This window comes from Euprymna scolopes, chromosome 36 (genome assembly GCF_053919585.1).
Source record: "Euprymna scolopes isolate OS-2025 chromosome 36, ASM5391958v1, whole genome shotgun sequence".
NCBI classification, from domain to species: domain Eukaryota; kingdom Metazoa; phylum Mollusca; class Cephalopoda; order Sepiida; family Sepiolidae; genus Euprymna; species Euprymna scolopes.
The window spans coordinates 28,401,610-28,415,862 of NC_136517.1; the positions used below are offsets into that span (position 1 = coordinate 28,401,610).

At 34.0% G+C, this 14,253-nt stretch overlaps 1 protein-coding gene across 1 annotated transcript in view; it reads left to right on the forward strand.

Annotated features, from left to right (window-relative positions):
* Nucleotides 1–14,253, forward strand: part of LOC145260401 (uncharacterized) — a 290,197-nt gene that overhangs the window by 68,581 nt on the left and 207,363 nt on the right. Inside the window, exon 2 of the mRNA XM_080118374.1 lies at nt 8,387–8,451. The gene's annotated coding sequence lies outside the window, so the exon portion shown is untranslated. The remainder of the gene's footprint in view (nt 1–8,386; nt 8,452–14,253) is intronic.

The following is a 14,253-nucleotide window of genomic DNA, read 5'->3' on the forward strand; positions in this document are numbered from 1 at the left end:
AAGCTTCTTTCCTAGAACTGCCCACCTGTGGAACACTGTTCTGCTGGCCTGCTTCCCGGCCGACTACAGTATGGTAGCCTTCAAGTCCAATGTAAATAAGTTCCTGTTGAACCTTCCTCTTAAATAATCAAATTCTATCCAACTTACACTGTTAACAATTACTATACTACCACCTTCATCAACCCTCATCCTCGAGTGGCCTACAGGCCTCGATAAACGGGGACTCCCTTGTAAAAAGAATGTAAAAAAAAAAATAAAAACGTAAAATAAATTCCCTAAACAAAACAGTGTTCCACCACCTTTTATGTTCCTTTGTGCAGATTAAAATCAAGATAGCATGCTAACTAAACTTTACGTCTATAATACTTATTCCAATTTTGATCAAAATCCACGTTATTTTGATTCTAGAACATGTCTAAAAGTTAAGGCTTAAGCTGAAAGGGTCTTGAAAAGAAATTAAAATTCGGGGAATCATACTTAGTTGGTGTCTAAAGTTGATAAGTGTATATGTTCGTATATTTGTGTGTACAGATTTAATTCCTAAAGTAATTAACCGATCATTATGAATTTTGGAACACAGCTGCTAGGCTTGAGGCATATAAATGTGGGCTATATGATATTCAACCACTCAGCTAGCAGAATGCATGATATTTATTTGCTCCTCCACCAAGCAAATTAGGCACAAGGCCGATTTTTAATGTGAGGAGTGAAGGGGAGGGGGAAGGGAAAAGGGGACCAGCTCCCGAGAGGTGGGAAATGGGAGCTGGATAGTGATTTGCCAGCTGGCCACTGTAGGGTTGCCCCTACATGGACCAGAAGATTGCCACAAGGGCAATGATCTTTGCTTGCAGCATCTGCCGGAACAGATGGTATTTATTTGCTCCCCCACCGAGCAAATTAGGCGCAAGGCCGATTTTTAATGTGAGGAGTGGAGGGGAAATGGGGACCAACTCCCCGGGGAGTAGGGGAGCTGGATAGTGACAATTGGTATAAAGGGTTGCCCCTACATTGACCAAGATCTTATATGTGGGATTGCTCCCACATATGGTCTTTGCTTGCAGTATGTATTTATTTGCTTCCCCACTGAGCAAATTAGGCACAAGGCCGTTTTTTAATGTGGAGAGAGAGGGAGGGGGGAGGGAAAAGGGGGACCAGCTCCCGAGAGGTGGGAAATGGTAGCCAGATAGTAACTGTTGGTATGAAGGGTTGCCCCTACATTGACCAAGGTCTGATATGTGGAGTTACCCTCACATATGGTCTTTGCTTGCAGTATCTGCCGGAACAGATACTACACTTTGAGGTATTTATTTGCTCCCCCACTGAGCAAATTAGGCACAAGGCCGATTTTTAAAGTGAGGAGTGAAGGGGAAATGGGGGCCAACTCCCCGGAGAGTAGGGGAGCTGGATAGTGACAATTGGTATGAAGGGTTGCCCCTACATTGACCAATGTCTTATATGTGGGGTCTTGGCCCGAAGGCTACAAAGGTGCCCCTGCGAGGGAGGCGTAGCAGAATGCATTGATTCATCTGTCCTCCTCCGGAACTTCTTTAGCCTCTGTTGGAAAGCACAGACAGGCAGAAGACAAAATTCAATACAGATCCCCTCCCCCCCCCTCTCTCTCTCTTGTCAGCGTCCGCCGGACACAACAGCTCATCCATTCCACCGTAAAAGCTGATGACCTACTAGGCGCTCAGGCATACCAGCCCTCGCCAAAGAAACGGCTGCAATTTCATTAAGTAGGGTTTGCAGGTGATATGAGAAAAAGGTAAATGTTTATTTTAACTGAAACACAACGCCGACCAACCATTATAGCTTGTGTTTTAGGGGTTATTGAAACCGCTAAAAACGAATCTGGCATTTAAACCCGTCACAAATTTACCGTTTGCGTGGTATTAATCCCTGGACCCGGAGACTATTTTGCGCTACTTCTTGTTTTTTGATCGCAAAGTCAAGGATGCTTCATGCTTACGGCTTTGTTGAGGGCAGCCATTTTTTTTTTTTATTCTTACACGATTAAATTGCTTACACATTTTAATGTGCATTTCTATTGTTTAAATGAGTAAAATAAATTAACTTTTTATTCGAAATGACTTCTCATGTAATAAAGTTTAAGACAAAAAATGCCTTATTTTTCTCGTCACCCGCAAACCGTATTTAACGACATTACCGAAACGGATTACTTCTTCCTGGCCGATCTACTTCTTACATTGAATAAACCTTTTCGTTGTTTTGTTTTAAAGAGGTTTTACTTTTTTGTTCTTTTTCTTTGTCTTCATGAATTTATAATCGGAAGAGAAAACATAAATTTTCTTTTCCTAAAAAATCTCTCTTTTTTTTTCTTTTCTTTTTTTTTTTTTTTTTGAAATAAAATTCATCCAAGCATGTTAGAGCAATGAAAATTCTCACAGGATTGTGTTTTTGGAAGGAAGTAGAAAGACATGCAAAACACCTAGAAATAAACGTGTTTTAAGCTATAGAACAATTTTGAATAAATTTTGGAATCTGGTAATTCTAAAAAAAAAAACAGTAGGCAAATGTGTAGTTTAGCGGCGTAAATTATTTGACAGAGAAAAAATTATAAAAATTATTTATTTTTATATAAAACACATTATTAGACCCTATGGCTGAAACAAAACCAGATAAAATTTCATTTTTATTGCTTTTTCATTAGTTTTGTTGGATTAAATGTACGATATTCGAGGTCGCCATATTGCTTTTAAAATTTGGCCTTTTGAAGATTTGACAGCTTGGTCTTTTTAAGGCCAAATGTGGCCTTTTTTATGTTCTTTAATGGAAGCATGCTTTTGACCGCCATATTTCTTTTAAAATTTGGCCTTCCGAAGAGTTGACAAATTGGCATTTTTAAGGCCAAATTGGGCCTCTTTTACGCTCTTTTGGCCGCCATGTTTTTTTTTTTGTGATGAAAGAGCGGGAAAAAGGCCAAATTTGGCCTTAAAAAAGCCAATCTGTCAAACCTTAGAAAGGTCAAATTTTAAAAGCAATTCAGCAGCTTCGAATGTCATACATTTAGTCTAATAAGAAAATGTTGAAAAAATAATAAAAATGAAATTTTTTCTGGTTTTATTTCAGCCTTTGGGTCTAATAATGTGTTTTATGTAAAAATAAAAAGCTTCTATAATTTTTTGTTTGTCAAATAATTTACACCGCTAAATTGCATATTTACCAAACAGTAGACGTATGTGTGTGTTATTAACACTTAAGAGCGATAAACTCTTAAATTACTGGTCACATAACACTGTAATTAACAGGAAATAGTAATCATACACCAAGGATGGTTTATAACGAGTAAAATCTTTAGATGGATGACTAATGCATACAGAACTATGTCTGCAAGATAAAATGCAAAATGTTCATTTCAACTCGCCGACATATTTCTATTAGTTTTACGCATGTGCAGATTATATAATAGTCATAACCAGAAGTCGTTTAATTTTAAATCTTTCTTATCTACCTCTCGGGTTAACTAAAACGGTAGGAAACGTGTCTGGAACACCAAATGAAGGAATGTGACTGGAGCGTTAAGTGTTTTGGTTTCGATTCTAGCTGATGGCACTCATTTTCTTTTAAAACCTTTTAGGTACAATTCAATAGAGAATTGGCTCTGTAATAATAAATAGGAAATGACTTAAAATATATGCGTGATTTAAAATATACTTAAGCGTATCTTGCGACTAGCAAAGTCAGACGCATCATTCTAGTACAGTGGTTCTCAACCTTTTTCACTCCATTCCCCCCTTCATGAATTCTCAACATTCGTGTGGCTCCCCTTCATTTTTCTCCCAAATCCCACCCTGCCAAAAAAGGCGCAGAAAAAAAAGAATAAATAAAATGTTGATGAAGAGAACACCCTTGCTTTATTACAAAGTTTACAGTCATAATTATCTTATATTGATAGATTTCTGTGATATGCTTAACTTACATCACTAGACTACAAAAGACTAGCAGACAATAGCAAATTTGATTTGGATGGGAGAAAGTTCAATTAACCTCTGCATACTTTATCACACATCAGTGGGAAGGCTGATATTGTTTCTTTTCAGTCAGTTGACGAATCCGAGGTTGTGTCACTGACAATGCACATCTCATGTCGGGGTCCACATCCAATCGGTTGCGGCTCTTATTCTTGATTTGTAGAAGGGTGGAGAAACCAGACTCACATAAATAGGTAGTTGAAAAAGGCAAGAGTAGTCGAAGTGCAATCTCACTGACTTTTGGATATGACTGATGCATCGAACACCAGAATACATTCAGAGATTTTTCTTCATAGAGATCTTTGGCAGCAGAATCATGTTTGAGATCAAGGAACTCGTCCTGAACATCACTGGGAATGGTAGTAATATCAAGAGTGCAAGAGAATGGATTCCTTACCAACTTCCCTTCTTCCTCCTCGAATTCTGGGAAGTACATATTAAGTTCACTTTCCAAGGATCTCAGATGCTGGGTGATTTCAGTTTTAAGTAATGGGTCAAGCAGACTATCTTCTTCATTCTCGTCAAGGACAGCTGAAAGGTTTTCAAACATGGCAACATTCCCGGCACCGACTTTCCTTTGCCAATTCTGGAGCTTGGCAAGAAATCCACGAAGACAGTCCATCAGGTGAAACACATTTCTTTCCTTGCCCTGTAGTTTCAGATTCAACCTATTTAGCTGCTCAAATATATCTGCTAAATATGCAAGACGTGGCTCCCACAAAACCTCATTGAAGTGACTCAACAGATCATCTTTCCCTTGCATTTCCAGGAACAATTTTAGCTCCCCCCGAAGTTCAAACACTCGATTCACAACATTGCCCTTGGAAAGCCAGCGCACTTTGGAGTAAAAGAGGAGAGCTTCATGCTCCGAATCCATGTCTCTACAGAGGTTCTGGAAAAGGCGAGAGTTCAGAGCTCCAGCTTTTACAAAGTTGACGCATTTGACCACTGCCTCCAGGATCTTGCAAAGTTCATCAGGGAGGGTTTTCGACGCCAGTGCAAAACGATGGATCATACAATGAACCCCCTTGGCATTCGGAGCTACTTCCTTGACACGCTTCTGGAACCCTGATTTTGATCCCAGCATCGCTAGAGCCCCGTCTGTACAGACTCCACAACAATTTTCCCATGGGATCCTGTTAGCTTTGAAGAAAGAAGATAGCTTTTCCATCACATCTTCAGCTGTTGTGGTGGTCTCAAGCTGTGTACATAACAAATATTCTTCCTTGATATCACACAAGAAAATATACCTAACAAACACGAGTAGCTGTGCACACGAACTCACATCCGTTGACTCATCCAGTTGTATTGCAAACATACCAGCTGGAGACGATTTGATCTCCTGTATCACTTTTTCCTTTATGTCATCTGACATTTCATTAATTCTCCGCTTCACTGTGTCGTTTGACAAGGAAATTTGTTGAATTTTACGTTCATTTGCATCTCCAAGAACACGCTTGACCATCTTTAAAGTACATGGCTTAATTAAGGTTTCACCAATTGTGTGGGGCTTCTTTTGCTTCGCTATTTCAAGGGCAACCTCGTATGATGCCTCAACTACACTTGAGGTCTGTTGTTGGAAAGCACCAGTTGCATCCAGTTTCTGTTTTCCGAAACTACTTTCATGGCGCCTGAAGAAATCGGGGTCTTTTTCAGCATACTGTGGATGGATGGTCTGCAAATGATGCTTCAACTTACTAGGCCTCATAGAATCGTTCCCCAACACTTTGAAGCACAGTACACACTGAGGTTTCTCGATGCCATCAGCGAGAATTGATGTAAATCCGTAGCTAATGTACTCTTCACTGTACTTCCGCTTCTTAGTAACACTAGTAGCCATCGCAAATCTAGGGAAAATAAAGAAGACAGACCATCAGAACAAACATTAAGTGATAAGACAAAAGAATGATAATAAAGGACAGATAAATAGGACAAGTGATAAAATGACAAACACACAAATATCCACATACATAATACATCCATGGACTCACACATTAAGCACACACACAGTCATACACAAACATACACAGAGAGAGTAAAGATGATAAACATTCACACTCAACCTAGCAAGCTGAAATGTACTTTCTACAGCAAGAACACACCTCCTTTGACAAGCACTGCCCCAATTGAAATTATGAGAAGAATAGCGAGTCACATCAATATTAGCACTAAAAAAAAAAAAGCAGGAATACCTGAGTAGGGAATGAGCATGAATACAATGATACCAAAAAATAAGAAAATAATAAAGGAAGTGCACAAATATTTCACACACGAAAACAGCGACCGCATTTATAATTGTCGAACAAAATAAGTAAAACAGTATACAGTATGGTTCAGAATCAATTATACCCACATGTTTACGTGCTGATATCCAAGGCCACACTGAGATAATTCGATCACCTCTCTCCCACATACATACACACATACATACATACACACGTACACACACATTCGTAACAATATTATGTAGGTAACAAAATTTTATTGTCAACTTAATCAATTAAAAAAGAAAATTCCACCATGGCCCCCCTAAATTATTGCCATGGCCCCCTTGGGGGCCATGGCCCCCAGGTTGAGAGTCTATGTTCTAGTATAAAAATAACTTTTCATCATATGAATTAAATAAAAATGGACATTGGCACAGAATTGTATATTTTGTGATCGATCATACATATTTTATATATTGTGATTCATTGTAAATATTTTTTATTTACGTTGATTATAAATATTTTTATTGTGTTATCGATCATGAATATTTTTTATATTATGATCGATACGTATTTTTATATTTTGTAATCAACCATAATTTTTTAAATATTGTAATCGATCATAAACATTTTTATATCTTTTAATTTATCATAAATAGTTTTATATATTGTGATCAATTGTAAATAATTTTTATTTCGTAATCAATCATCAATATTTTTGCATATTGTTATCGATGATAAATATTTTTATATTGTGACCAATCATAAATATTTTTATATTTGTGATCAATCATAAATATCACATATTATGAGTGATCATAATATTGTTATATTGTGATCGATTATAAATATTTTTATATTTTGTGATCAATCTTAAACCTTTTTTATACATTATGATCGTTCATAAATATTGTTACATATTGTGATCAATCATACATATTTTTATATTCTGATCGATTATAAATATTTTTATATTTTGTGATCAATTATATTTTTATATTTTGTGATCAATCATAAATCTTTTTATATATTGTGATCGATCATAAGTATTTTTATTTTAAAATCATAAATATCACATATTATGAGCGATCATAATATTGTTATATTGTGATCGATTATAAATATTTTATATTTTGTGATCAATCTTAAACCTTTTTATATATTATGATCGCTCATAAATATTGTTACATATTGTGATCGATCATAAATATTTTAATATTCTGATCGATTATAAATATTATTATATTTTGTGGTCAATTATATTTTTATATTTTGTGATCAATCATAAATCTTTTTTATATATTGTGATCGATCATAAGTATTTTTTATTTTGTGATCGATTATGAACAGTTTTATATTTTGTGATCAATCTATAAATATTGTTTAATGTTCTCTTCAAAATTTTACTAGCATTAGATATCAGTAAACCAAGACGATCATGTAAGGTTTAGTCTCTAAGTCCACGCGGTTAAAAAAAAATATGCAATTTTAAGGATTTAGTATGAAATGGGATTTGTAAGAAAACTATGGCGTTAGAGAATCATTTTTTTTTTTTTTCAATCAAATTCCATCTAGACATGAAAATTTACATAAGAATGTTTTTAATGTTGGAGAACACAAAAAGAGACATTAAATACCCACACATCAACCGTTTTAAGTTTTACAACAATTTGACTAAATTTTGTGCATGTGGGAAATATCTAAGAATGACAGGACACTATAAAGAAATGAACATTCTTTTTTGTACTCTGTTCTCATACTACCGATTCTTGTTGGATCACCAAAGTTAAGCAACATGGAGCCTGGCCACTATCAGATGGATAACCATTTGAGAATGTTGGACACTGTATGTCATCTTCTCATGATCGGATTATACATGCATCTAAAGACCGCTTTTGATATTCCCTGTAAGCTTCCTCCTTTGGAGGAAGCCAGCATAGCTCGCCCAGGGCTAATACCACATTAGGTATTATCGGTTTGTTTTATCCTATACCACAAACCAAAAAAAATAAATCTTGTCTTCTCATTGTTGGCACAAAATTTGTTATCAAAAATCAGCCATTGGTATAAAGAGATCATACCTAATCTCCGTAATAGGCATTTGGCATTTCAATAATTCATATTTTCTGATTAAACATAAAAATATTTTTTACATGAATTTAATTTTAGTTCTTTTATTCTTTACAGATTCTGAAGATTATGCAAGCCGTTTAATCAGGATTATGGGGCCTACAATCCCAATTCTTAAATCAGTAAGTTCTAAACCTTAAATATATATTTTTTTCAATTTGAGAAAAACTGTTGTGATTGTACTCCTCTGATTATATATATATATATATATATATATATATATATATATATATATATATATATATATATATACATGCATATATATATATATATATACATACATATATATATATATACATGCATATATATATATACATGCATATATATATATATATACATGCATATATATATATATACATACATATATATATACATGCATATATATATATATACATACATATATATATATACATGCATATATATATACATATATATATATATATATATATATAAATAATTTGAGGTTGTTATTTTCCAGAGGTAAAGTAACCAGTGAAGTATAATGTATAAGTGCTCAATGCCGAAGTAGAGCAAGGTATTGCAAACTTTGCTTTCATATAAGCTGTATCACCTGAAGAGGCCTCTAGTTACTAAATGCTAGCTGGCCGAAACATACTCATGATTGTGTAGCAACCCATTACTGCTTATGTAAAAACAAATAAATAAATATATATATATATATATAAAATCCTACTTGTGAGACATCGGCTTGGGTTTTTAGTGGTTGGATGACTACATCCCTTGTTTGAGGCAAATTAAATACATTCCATAGTTGGATTTTGGTTTGCTTTATCTGTGTTAGTTATTAGACTTTCTTGTGTGTGGCCTGGTTGCTCAAGTGGCACAGAACTCGCCTTATATGCAAAAGATTCGGGTTTTGAATTCTGAGTTCAGATGTCTTCAAGGGATGAGCCCAACCGAGGGCGAAACTTGAGTCTTGGACTTCCGGTTTGTTGACTTTCATGGTTATTGTGAGCTGCGACTTTTTTTTCTTTTTTTTACATAGGCATCGCCGCTTATCAAGGCCAAGAGGCCACTCGAGGGTAAGTGTTGCTTGACTGCGGAAATAATTATATCATCTTTCACATTCTGAAAATTCTAATATGTATATATATATATATATATATATATATATATATATATATAGTTTTATTTTTAAATTCCTGAAACAGTGTTTCATGGTAAACAACTGATGATTCCTTAAATTAACATTGGATCTATAGTGAATTCGAGAGACAAAGTTTATGCAGTGATTGCAGGTTATTAAATGACTTATTGACTAAATGATTTTATAACGAATGATAAAAAAAATTAAAAAATTAAAGAAGTTTTTTTTTATATATATAGTTTTAAAGGTTAAAAAACTTCCAAGACTATATATATATATATATATATATATATATATATATATATATATATATATATATATATATATAATAAATTCCACAGCCAAACAACATCGCAGCCCACAAGAGCCATGACAGTCAATGAACCGGAAATCCAAGACTCGAGTTTCGCCCTCATTTGGGTTCATCAGTTAGACACATCTGAAGGCAGGATTCGAAACCCGAGTTCGGATGTGTTTAACTGAATCTGGGACTTCCGGTTCGTTGACTGTCATGGTTTTTGTGGGCTGCGACGTTGTTTGCCTGTGGAATTTATTATATATAATCTCTCACATTCTGAAAATCATATATATATATATATATATATATATATATATATATATATATATATATATATACACTGAGTGACTCCTTCTCTTCTGAACTTTCTTCACATGCTCTTTTCTCCTACAACCAGTCCAGTACCTGTATCACCAAGGTAACAGAACTTATCGCCAATCTCAATACCTTCGCCATCCAGATATACTTTCTCCATATCTGAGTTCTCATTCATTCCCATTGTCTTATACTTCTGGTTATCATCTCTCAACCGACCAGTAATTCAACTGCTCTTTTTGTGTACCCAATTCTTGCAGGTACCACAAAAAATTGAATTAATTTACTTATTTTCATTGTACAATAATTTATATTAGTTTGAAATATGTTAAACATTAAAAAAAAAAAAATATTGTTAATTACCGTTTTGGTAGAAGAAAAAAACTAGTCCACTGAATGTCGGCTTGCTGTAATGAATTCTAAATAGGAGCACGTGAGCAAGAAAAGCGAAAGTAAAAACCAAGGCGACATCTGCTACAAGAGATCATCATTTGGTAATAGGTGACTTTGTTGCAGGGTTTGAATCCTTTGACCAGCATTGATTATCATCTCCTGCACTGATGATTGCATAAGTATGAAGCACTAATGTCTGTAGGTATATAAAAATAATTATTTATAATGTATAAGTATTGATGTGTCTTTAAGAAATATAAAATAATTCTTAAAGTTGAGCACTGTCTAGGGAAATTGAAAAAGTCGGTCAGTTAACCTTCCTGTTATTTGATCACTCTAAGATCGTCTTTATTAAACATTAAGCTTCATTAATGTTAACATTCTCCTTAATTTTGTGGTGATGAATGGTGGCCCTGGGGTATGTTCTTTGCTAATGGAATCAAAGGTGTTCTTGTTTTGGAGTTCGAATCCCTCGAAGCATTGACTGTCATCTCCTGCACTGATGAATGGATAAGCATATCCAAATAATTATCTATTTATTTTTTTTTACATAGGTATCACCACTTATTAAGACCCAGAAGTCACTTGAGGATAAGGGTTAATAAGCATACAGTGGTCAATGGGATAATGTCGTAGTAATTGTGAGTGGAAATTTGGTAAATTGGATTACTTAAGGGGAACGGCTCATCAAGAACTTGTTTACATTGGACTTGAAGACCACTATATTTTAGTCAACCGGAAAGCAGGCAAATGGAAGAAAGTTCCATGTGTGCAGTTCTAAGGAAGAAACTCTGTTCATGGAATCTATGTTTAGGTTTAGGTACAGATAAAGAGTGGGGGGAAATTAATGATAGTGGCTTTGGCTAGACGAGTGTTTTTTGTGAAAGTTTGGCCAGAGGTGACCATAGATTGGAGCTCAACTGAGCACTTGCCATGAAAATAACGATAAAGCAAAGACAGGCTTGCAACGTCTCTTATGGGTTTTAAGAATATGGATAGATTCTTTACATAGGAACTTATCAAGATGATATGAAGCTGAACATTTGAGAGTGAAGCATAACATACTACTTTTTGTTTCGTTTTTTTTTTCTGTCATTCTTTATGTCGTATATTTCATTTACCTTCCTACTATTTTATTTTACATTTCTATCCTAATCTAACCTAAGCTAGATGTTTTATTTCCCTATATCTGTAGCCTAGCTTACTTCTCCTCTTTTGACGAGAAGCATAAGGCTTCAAAATGCCTAGGTAAAAAAGGCGTTTATAACTCTTCTTTCTATATGATGTTTTTCCTAATGGAATTGACAAATAATTTCATACATACCTATATTTATTTTATTTGTCTTCAATTTCATTATATATATATATATATATGTATATATATATGTATATATATATGTATATATATATATTACATATATATATACATATATATATATACATATATATATACATATATATACATATATATATATATATATATATATATATATATATATATATATAGTGTGTGTGTGCGTGTGGAAATATGTTTTTTTTCTAATTATATTTCACATAATCCTTTAATTTATAAAGCTCAATATAATTACACAGCATATAACGCTTAAAAATTCAAACATGGTATAAATAAAGAAAAACTAAAAGGTAATGGCAACTTCTCTCCCGATTTTAGGAGTTTGTAATCCTGTCAAAATGCATTTATTTTCTTTTAATGAATTGATAGGTGCTTTTTCTTCTGATGAGTTAAGGGTGGAATAAATTCATTGATTGATATAATAATTAAATGAATGATTTTGCACAATGAAACATGTGCTGTCAAGAATTGTGCATGTCAATGTACTTAAAGAAATAAATTGTAAGATGGTCAATATCTTGAAATTTAGTGTATATATATATATGTGTGTGTGTGTGTGTGTGTGTGTGTGTGTGTGTATATACACTCAAGAGCAAAAAAAAAAAAAATGGGCAAAGAGTGAAAGAAGGAAAAAATCGATTTTTCAATATTTTTCCATGAATTTTTGTTAATTTTAACTGAAAATTTATATTTTGCAGATCATTATTATTATAGCATATAATAATAAGTGAAAAAAATTAATCCTAAAAATGGTAAGACCGCATCTTGGCAAGGATATAAAAAACCGAATTGCGGGATTAAGGCAGTCCAAAATGGCTTACAAGCAGATTTTTTATATTTTAAGAAAAGAAAATATGAAAACATCTTTTTCTGTAGTGAAATGAATTGGTCAAAGGTTTGAAGTCGAACACTTGGTAAAAGGGAAATCTGGATCTGGTCGCCCTAGAGCATCCACTTTGAAGAACGACCACAGGCTTAAATTAAATGTTTTGAAGGATCGAAAGAAAACTTATGTTGATAGCAAAGAATTCAAAACAGGGGCTGGAAATTCTCTTTCTAGGTATATAATATCTAGACGAATGAAAGAAATGGGGTTTTCCTCTAAAAGAAGCCATTTTTATCTAAGAAGAACATCAATGATAGAAGGAGACTTTTCTCATGTTATGGCAAGAAAAATACAGACTGGTTCAGGAATGTTTTCTGGTTAGATGAATCAAGATTTTGACTTGTTAGTGATGCTCCTGATGCTCCCGAACACTGCCATCGAAGAACTGGAGTAAGATTTTCACCAAGTTGCATAAAAACGACTGTTAAACACAGGAATGGAGGGATAATGGTATAGGGAACTTTTACTGCAGCAGGAGTTGGGGAACTTATTAGATGTGAAAAGTCAATCAATGCAAAGGAATACATTCGAATATTAGAAACAGAACTGTTACTAAGTATTCACAAGCTGGGAATATCCCAGAACATTATTTTTCAACATGATAATGCCCCTGTACACACTGCTAAAGTCACAGAAAAATGGTTTTCTGATAACTCAATTGATGTGATATTTTGGCCAGGTCAAAACCCCGATTTAAACCTAAGCAAGAATATTTGGTTCATAATATCTCGTACATTGGCCGGAAGAATTTTTTTGAATGATGACAAACTGTGGGAAGCTGTGCAAAGCAAATGAAATAGCATCTCCTCTTTACAGTGTTCCACTTTGGTTGAGAACATGTCTAAAAGGATTGATCTTTTAAAGAAACTAAAAGGGAATGCGATTCCACCCAAAGCATTTATTAAAGTAAATGTCTTGTTCTGTGTTATTAGTCTCGTTTAAGTTTCCTTGTTCAATTGTTCTTTGTTCAATATAGTTTTTAGTGATATAAAATGTATAAAATTTGTTTGGCCCATTTTTTTTGCTCACGAGAGTGTATGTATATATATATATATATATATATATATATATATAAATGCAAAAATTAAAGGAAGAGAATAAAATCAACTCTTCAAGGGGAGACTTATCGGGATAATACAAAGCTTAACAAAATTGTATTGGAGCTTATTTAGAAGTAAATAAGAATGGAAAATGAAGGTATAAAAAAACTATATATTAATATATAGATTTATCAATTTATTCAATAAAGGTGCACATTTATTTAGGGATGTTGGGTAAGTGGAGACTCTTTATGCCATGGAATTTTGAAGCCTAATGCTTCTCATCAGAAGAGTGGAGTAGGTGTTAGGTGACATGATAGGGATGCGACATCTAGCGATAGTTTCATTAGGAGCGAAATCGATTGTTAAGTTTGTTTGGGGGAGCTAAAGGTGGTTCCTCTGATATAGGAGGAGTGTACTTTGCATTATGTAATTACATAATGCAAACTACACTCCTATCATGTTACCTAGCACCTTCACCACTCTTCTGAGAAGCAGTAAGCTCCGAAATGCCATGGCATAAAGAGTCC